Source organism: Emydura macquarii, unplaced genomic scaffold (genome assembly GCF_026122565.2).
Source record: "Emydura macquarii macquarii isolate MOO-44397 ecotype Brisbane River unplaced genomic scaffold, CSIRO-AGI_Emac_v2 contig_1253, whole genome shotgun sequence".
Classification (NCBI taxonomy): Eukaryota; Metazoa; Chordata; order Testudines; family Chelidae; genus Emydura; species Emydura macquarii.
The window spans coordinates 73,318,076-73,327,069 of NW_027131390.1; positions in this window are offsets into that span (position 1 = coordinate 73,318,076).

The window sequence follows — 8,994 nt, forward strand, 5'->3', positions numbered from 1 at the left end:
AAGGTGGTGGGAATGAGTGGGAGGCAGCCCAGAGAATGCAGCAATAACAGGCAGTGCATACCTCTTGAGGCTGGCTCCCTCCCTGAGGCCCTGCCTTCCTCCCCCTCACCCACCTCCTATCCCCCAGGCCCTGCTCATGCTCCAGCTCCCACATTTGCTTGGCCCCCCTTCCATGAGGCCCTTCCCCCCTGCCCATTTGTTTGCTCCTCTCGGTTTCCCCTTCCCCCCCATTCTTGCTCTGCTTCTTCCTGCTCATCCTCCCCTCCCACAAACTGCCTGCTACTGTGGGGGTGGGAGGAGGAGGCAGAGTGAGGGCAGGGCCTTGTGGCAGAGGCCAAGCAGAAACTTCTGCTGCCAGCGGCTGAGCCTCTTATACCCAGCTGCCCATAAGCAGCAACTATTAAGGGAAGCAGTGCATGGCTCCTGTTTACAGGGTCCCTGGTTTGGGCCCTGGCGTAGTGAGTGGGCGGGTCTGGGTCTCCCCCACCAGCCAGTGCTGGAGCAACCTAAACTCCGGAAAGGGGACGTAGCTAATTTAAAAGCCCAAGAAAAGAGCCTAGATTTAAAAGGGCCTAGAGATGGGACTGAAGGTCCTGGAGAAGGCCAACCATTTGTTGAACCTCATTACCGCGGAAGGGAATTAAACTTGAGAGATGACCTGGCTGAAGAGCTGGGGCATGAGAACTGGTGAAGACAGAGTCTCGAAGGAGAAAGCCTTGAGGGCGGTGCTCTATGGCAGGGCAGGGGTGGACTTAAGTTAGCCAGAAGGGCTGAAAACTGAGCCCAGAGACTGGGCTGAATACATTGGCAAGGGAAGAGTAATAAGCCCTGTTGGACCTTTGTTACCCCAGATGGGGTTCATCCATTATTGATTGCGTGACTTAGCCAGAAGGCTGAGCCATTTAAGACCCGCCTGAGGAGGGCAACAATCTACAGGGGGCACCAGAAGAAAAAGAAAATTACAGTGGCACACCCAGCCAAGAGCAGGCACGTACAAGAGGTGATTGCTTCCCCCCCCCCCCACCCCCCATCATAGGTGAGTTCATAGAGTCCAACGCCAGAAGGGGGACCATTGTGATCATCTAGTCTGACCACCTATATAACCCAAGCCATAGAACTTCCCAAAATAAGTCCTGGAGCAGATCTTTTAAACAAATATCCAATCTTGATTTTAAAAGTTCAGTGATGGAGAAGCCACCACAGACTCTGGTAAATTGTTCAAGTGGTTAATTACACTCTGTTTAAACATTACCTTATTTCCAGTCTTAATTTGTCTAGCTTTCCACCATGATCCCGCCCCCCCAGATCTTTTTCAGAGTCACTGCTTCCCAGAATAGAGGCCCTCATCCAGGAAGTAGGACCTATATTCTTTGTTCCTAGTTGTATACATTTACTTTTAGCAGTATTAAAATGCATATCGTTTGCTTTGCCCATCTTACCAAGCAATCTAAATCGAAGTGTCCAGAACTGTAAGCCACTCTGTTATTCGTTTGCATCAGCACAAAAGGAATCTGCTGGTGCTAAACTGAGTGACAATTCTTAGTCACTCCAGTTTGTTAGCCAGCTCCACAGATCCCTCAGAACTCTACCAGTCCTAAGTTTGCCTTGCAGGTTAATCCTTGGTGCATTTAGCTCCCGAACTCTCCAGAAGCATCACCCTGCAGCATCCAGCCCCTGTCACTGGCCACTCACAGCAATGACCACGTCTGCTTTCTCCAAAGAGACAGGATACACACCAACCTGTTGGCTCAGCTGAGGATTCACACTTTGTTTTAACACATTACTTTGGGATGAGATTGTATTGAAACCAAGCATAAGTTTATTAACAAAGAACAGAGATTCAAATGATACTAAGCAAAGATAATAGACAGAAATAGTTACAAATAAAACAAACTGATACCTGCTTCTAAGTGACTAAGACTTAACAGACTAAAAGCCTTAGCTTATTTTATAAGCTTCTTATTTAAAAGTCTATCAACCACCCACGTCAGGGGATCCATCATGCAAAGATACAAAGAACACTTGCCTCTTTGTCCCCTAAGTGATGGATAACCAAAATGTTTTTTTGTTTCCCCTTATATTCCCCCAAGTTTGTCTCTGTTATGAGAGTCAGGATGAACCCTGGGGTTAAGACTCCAGTGTCTTCCCATGCTGATTTCACATCCTCACATTAATTTGTTTCTCCTGTTTACCTCCAATGCTCACTGTCACTGACATCACTGAATTAGAGACAGGGAGATAACTATACTCCCTCTTGACTGGAAGAAAACCTGTTTCTCCCTTAGTTTGGTTATAGACTTGTAGACTATGAAATTCGAGCAAGGCTGGTCTTATTTATAAAATTAAGCTATCAAATATTACTAATAAGATGCATATTGCAAAAGTTTGATGGTGGCTGGAAATTCTTTTTGAAAAGAAGTGATTGCTTCTTATTGCATCACGTGCTTTCCCCCCCCCCCTTTAAGCATGTCTGATATTTCAACAGGATAACTGCTTTTCCTATGATTAATGGCCCCTCTTGACTGACCAGTCTCCCTAGTGAAATTCTCTTCTGTAAGTAACTCATCTATACCTCAGTGGCTCCATATCTTTCAAGGGTCCTTATGATCTTCTCTTCTGATGTGTGCCACCACAGGTACTGCTCAACTGTCATTTCAGCAAACCCCAACCTCTTTTTTAGGACAGGGTGGAATTTTGTAACAAACAAGTGCTGGATTGTTGACTAAACAAAATCCAGGTGGCTAAGACCTTCTGAACTGAGTAAAAACATGTAGGTCTTTCCCCTGTTTTTGTTCATACTTCCTTTGTTCTCTCATGTAACTACCAAAGATGCTATGAAAACACTGAATTTAAGAGTATAAAGAAGGAAGCAATTCCACTGGCAAGAGCACTTCAAGACTGAGCAATCATTCCAGACACAGAACTGTCATTTCATCCAGCTTCCTTCTGGGACTACGGATTCAAACTCTCAGAGAAGCTGTCAAGAATTGAACTCTTGCCTGCATTGGTGAGGAAAATTGCTTTCTCACCCAATATATATGTGTGTGTGTGTGTGTGTGTATATATATATATACTGGACTTTGGTTTGAGGGCTAATTTTATAAGTATAGTAATTAAAGCCTTTCTGTCATTATCGAATGAGTATCGTGTCAATTCCTGAATGCCCTAATATCAGATCCCAGTTGATCAGGTAACAGACAATGCAAAATATTGGTAAGTATCCATAATTCCTCATAGTGTAATACATTTTCACAATGATATTAATGACCAGTAAATCACCAGCTTTCATTTGATATCCGTCTATAAAGAATGTTGTATGAGATATCATGACAGCAATGTGTGAGGTGTAGTGAGTTTGTCAGGCTTGATAGGAGTTGCTGACACAGAGCAGTGAAACACCAATGGGCCTAACACCAATGGGCCTCGGTGTCACAGTGACCATGGGATTAGATAGGTAATTAAAGGGATTTTAATCATCATGGGAAGGCCTTGGAAACAATATGCTTAAACATTAGAAAAAAATGTAACCGGCGGGATAAGTTGTAAAAATGGGGAGCTCAGAATGTGGGTGAGAAGAGAAGGGGGCCTCTAATTATCATGGATGGTTCTGACTAGTCTGAACAATAAAGAAGGGTTGTGACTATTGAACCTATAGTGACTTTTTAGCATATCAATGTTACCTTGAAGCTGTACTTAGGAATACACATTTCAGCTGAAGAAATGTTTGTCAGCAGCTAGGAATAAGTATGGTAAACACTTACTTTTTTTTTTTTTTTTTTTTAAAAGCCTTGGAAATCTTGTCAGAAATCTTGTCTACACCAGGCCTAAGAACAGGGTCTAGCCCTAAACTGCTAAAGTTAACAGTTGACAATGACACCACTTGTTTGTTAAGGTGTAGAAAAGGGTGAACTTTTAGAAAGTTCATCATCATCATCAGTAGTACCTGGCTGACCAAACTGGAGCCAGCCAGCATGGGTCTTAGCACCCCAGGGTTTTTCTTTTGTAAGTATTTGATCACTACTTTTAAATGTAGTTGGTTGTATGGATGTAGTAACTGCTTATTATTTAGGCTTTTAAACATGTTTAGAGTACTTGTATAAATATTGCTTGGCCAATGGATTTAATCAAGGAATTTATGGTTAAATTAATATCTGGCAGTACCCTCTAAATATCTGTAACAATTCCAATAGTGACCTGTCTTCTTCATTATTTACCACTCCCCCATTTTTATGTCATCCTAAAGCTTTATCAGTGGACTTTAAAAAAAATTTTCTTCTAAGTCATTGATGAAAATGTAGGGCCAAGAACAGATCCCTGTGGGAACCCACTAGAAACACACCCATTCAATGATGATCGCATTTTGAGATATCAGTTAGCCAGATTTTAAACCACTTAATGTGTTCCATGATGATTGTATATCATTCTAGTTTTCAATCAAATTGTTGTTATGAAATCAAATACCTTACAGAAGTCTATTACATCAACACCACTATCTTTATCAACCAAACATGTAAGCTCATCAAAAAAGATATAAAGTTAGTTTGACAGCATCTATTTTCCATAAACCCATGTTGATTGTAATAAATTATATTAGCCTTTTTTAATTCTTAAGCCTTGTATCAACTACTCCATTATTTTTACGTGGGATTAATGTGAGACTGACAAGCCTATGGTAACCCAGGTGATCTCCTTTACCCTTCTTAAATATTGGCACAACATTAGCTTTCTTCCATCTTCTAGAACTTCCCCAGTGTTCCAAGACTTATTGAAAATCAACATTAATGGTCCAGCAAGCTCCTCGGCCAGGTATTTTAAAACTCTTGGGTGCCTGTTATCTGTACCCACTGATTTTAAAAATGTTTGTTTTGTAGCTGCTCTTTAATATCCTCCCAAATATCCATTTAGTGGAAGGGAAAGAGTGCCATCACATCATATGATATGACATCTGTTTTTTCCCCCAAATATAAAACAAATATTTATTGAACTCTTCTGTATTATTATTGATGATTCAATCATTTTCATCCAGTAATGGACCAAAACCATTATTAGGAATCCTTTTGTTCATAATATATTTAAACTCTCACTGCCCTTAACTCTACTGACCATAGATTTCTCCTTGTTTCCCTTTGCTTCCCTTATCAATTTTCTACAGTTCATAGCTTCTGGCTTATATTCATTACTATCAGCCTTCCCCTTGCTTCCATTTGTTTTTATTATATATAAATTTTTATAGCTGCTATTTTACTTCTCCTCTAAACCAGATCTGTTTTCCCTGATTGATTGTGGACTTTTTGGCATCTAGTAAACTGTTCTTAAACAATTCCCAGTGATCATTTCCAGTTCACTGATTAAATTTTTCCTCACAGCTGATATGGCTCACAATTGTTCTCACCTCTGTGAATGTTGTACTCTTAAAAAAACAAATATATATATTACTGATCTGGACTCTATTCTGTTTGCACATTATAAATATGATCAAGTCATGATGATGGACTTAATGATTGCATGAGCACTTTCACTAAAGCTGCCTTCCACCTTCAAATTCTCAACCAATTATTCCCTATTTGTCAGAATCAAATCTAGATCAGTCTCTCCGCTAATTGCTGTCTCCCCTTTCTGTAATAAAAAGTTGTCTTATGTGAGTTCCCCTGGGGACTGATACAATAAACGTACTGACGTGGGCATCAATTGGTGAAACTGTGTGTGTGTGAGAGAAAAAAATCAGAGTAACTGACAGAAGAAACAGAAAGCCAAGGACAGCCAGAACAAGCACTAAGAATGTGGCCCTGAGAAAAGCCCAGAGAGATTTTGGGCTAAGTGCTGACTGGAATAGCACATAGAACTGTGAGTAAAGAAACTATTTGCCTGCTGAATTCAGGGAAGCAGGACTTTGTAAAGAAAGAGGATTGCATCAAAAAAACATCTGATTCCAAATCAACTTCACCTAATTGAAACAACCCACTAGACCCTGAATTTTGTCTAATTGCTCAAGTAAAAAAGGGGTAACAATATTCTGTGTTCCATAGTACTTTCTACTAGATTGTTGACATCAGTGATGTAATTATCGTCTGTACGGTATTTCATTAGTATTGTACTGAGGACCGTGAGGTTATTTTTCTTACTTGTATTCTTCAATTAGTTGAGTTAAAGAACTAATTTAATATGTTAAAGACATGTGGCCTTGTCTACATGAGGTTGTTAACATGGGTTAGCTAACATCTTCCAAGTCCTAGCCTAGAAAAAGCCTTCCTGGGCTAGGAAGCATGGGTTTGAGTTTGGTCCTTAAACAATGTTCCACTAGTGTAGCTAACTCACTTGGGGAGGTGGGGAGGGGGTACTCCCTTCCCACTCTTTTTTTCCTATTTGTGAGCATCCCTTCCCAGCTTATTCTCTCCTTAGCTTCTCTTTTGTGTTGCCCTGTCTCTCCATTTTTTATCTTCCTTCCATTTTTTCTCCCCCTTTATATTTTTTCCTTCCCCCATGATGATTATGCACATAGAACTAGTCTAGAAAAAGGAGAGAATGAAATTGACACGTGTGACCCATCCATGCCTAGGGTAGCCCACCTGAAAATACCAAGGTCAAGGCAGGCTCCAAAAAGGGGAGTGGATACCCACTAATTCTGGGAGAAACACTGAAGCTAGACTCCTTGACGAGTCACAAACAGTGCTTCTGATCCCCCAGAGTGGTCATCAAGAAACTAAACAAAAAATGCACAGCTCCACAAAGGGCATATTTGTCCCTATACCACTTATAGTTTAAAGTGTTTTAGTCTCGTCACGAAGAAAGGTGTTATAAGTCAACTTATGTTATTTGTTTTGCTGTAGTTCATACACAAGGGGTATTAGCAATGTGTGACCTCTTACTGTACTTTTAAAATAGAAAAGTTGAAGTGATATTACTATCAATGTTTTCTCTTCTACTGCCATTCCTCCCTTAATAATGTTCCCCACAATACTCCAAAAACAGACGTGTAAGAATCAGGATAGGAGCACTTTCCTGGATGGGGTGTACATCTGATTACCATGCTTAAGAAGTAACATCTCACACTGACCATTCCTTACAGTAGCCACTGGTGGCTTGGGAAAGATTACACCGTGCCCCTTTAAAGTCTCCTGCAATCCCTTTTCCAAACATTTTGTTCTTGTAATGCCCCCTTCTGTTTTGGTTAAGGGTTTTTCTTTTTATGTAAATCTTTTCACTATCCTTGCCTTTAGTATCCTATTCATGTTGTTTTCCATTTCCCCCTTCCCCCCCACCTTCTTAAAATATAACTTCCTATTTGTTCCCTTCAACCTCCCATGTGGATTTGATGAGTCAGTGTTGGCTCTTATACCCCTGAATCTACTTTGGAGAAAGAATGTTTGACAAAAAAATAAAGGTTCTTTTTAAATTGTCTATCATGTGTCCATTCTTTTTCCTTTGCAAGTGTTAGTTCTCAGACTTTTTTGTTTTCCTTTCTGGCTTAGCTAGTTTAAAAGTTGTTTGGTTAAGTCCCCAGGTTTTTTAAAATAGTTTATTTTCAAAATGGGGCGTCAATGAACGTTCGACTGTCTCAATTAAGAGGTCTATTGGCACAGATCTGTGTACTTCAAATATTGCAGGCACATACTTCAGAACAAGGAAAACAAGCTGCTTTGGGCTTTGAGCTGTTAAAGGTTCTACACTGTGATTGAAAGAGAAAGTATACAAAGAAGGCATTTTACAGTTGTCCCCCTTCAGCTAGCAGTGAGCTTAGAGCAGAAGCAACATATGATTTAGTTCCTTCCTGCTCACCCACCAGCAAGACTGCTGGAAAACAGATAAGTCATGACCTGATTTCTCCTTCTGTTGATAGTAGGTTAAGCAGAGGCAACTCAAAGCCTGATTTCCCCCTTCCACCAGCAAGATTATCATGACTATTGATTCCAAACACCCAACTTAAGTTTTCCTGTGGGACATAGTTAATTGAAAGCCAGCAGTGGCAGGTTATATATAAGCACAGTTTAGAAACCCTGCCTATGTTCTAGTAATTTAGCTATTCAGTTACAATAAATATAGAAAACTATCATTCCCTGCCCCCCATTGCACTATGCTAATAGGCTCATTTCTCTGTTATTGGGGAGCAAAGTGCTTACCTGGGTAATGTTTAATTTCTATAGTTTTAGTTCTAGTTTACCTAGAAAAGAAACAAAGTGCAAATTAATTTTAAAAGTTTCCACCTCTATGCCCTACTGATAATGCCCTAGCTATAAAGCTTCAGACTCCTAGTATCTGAGATCTTAGGCATCCACTGGGGCTATCCAAGACCTTATACCCGGATTCTCTAGGCTCACAGCCCCTGAGACTTAAAGCCATGTCTACACTGCCAAGTAAAGTCGACATACATTGTCGACTTTCAGCAGCCGATTTTTAGAAGTCGCAGCAGCGTGTATACACTACGCTGTTTGCGCAGATCTCCTGCATTTACACTGAGCACTCTTAATTTGAATTGCAAAGCAGTGCAATGTGGGTAGCTATCCTACAGTGCAACTAGCCGCGGAGGCTGTTGGGACGAGTGTCATCGTCCCATGATGCAACGCTGCTTCCCCCTCTCTTCTTCCCTCCCCAAAACAAACAAGAAAAGTATTTTCACACCGTTTTTTTACTCCTTGTGCTCACCATTGCTGCAGAGACATGGAGCCAGCTCAACTCTGCACTATTAGTGTGAGCGTGACAACTACATCACAGCTTATCATCAAGTATTTTCAAAGTAGAGCAAGAAGCCGAAGCACACACAACAGCGATGCCACTGAGGCTGCCCTGCTACAAGCCATCGAGCAGAACAATTCCCAGTTGCTGCAGGCTGTAACGAATCATCTGCATTCCATGGAGCACTGGTTCTGGTGCAGGGAAACAAGCGCAGACTTGTGGGACCGCATTGTCATGTAGCTGTGGGATGATGATCAGTGGCTGCAAAACTTTCATATGCAAAAAGCAACTTTCCTGGAACTGTGCTCAGAGCTGGCCCCGTCC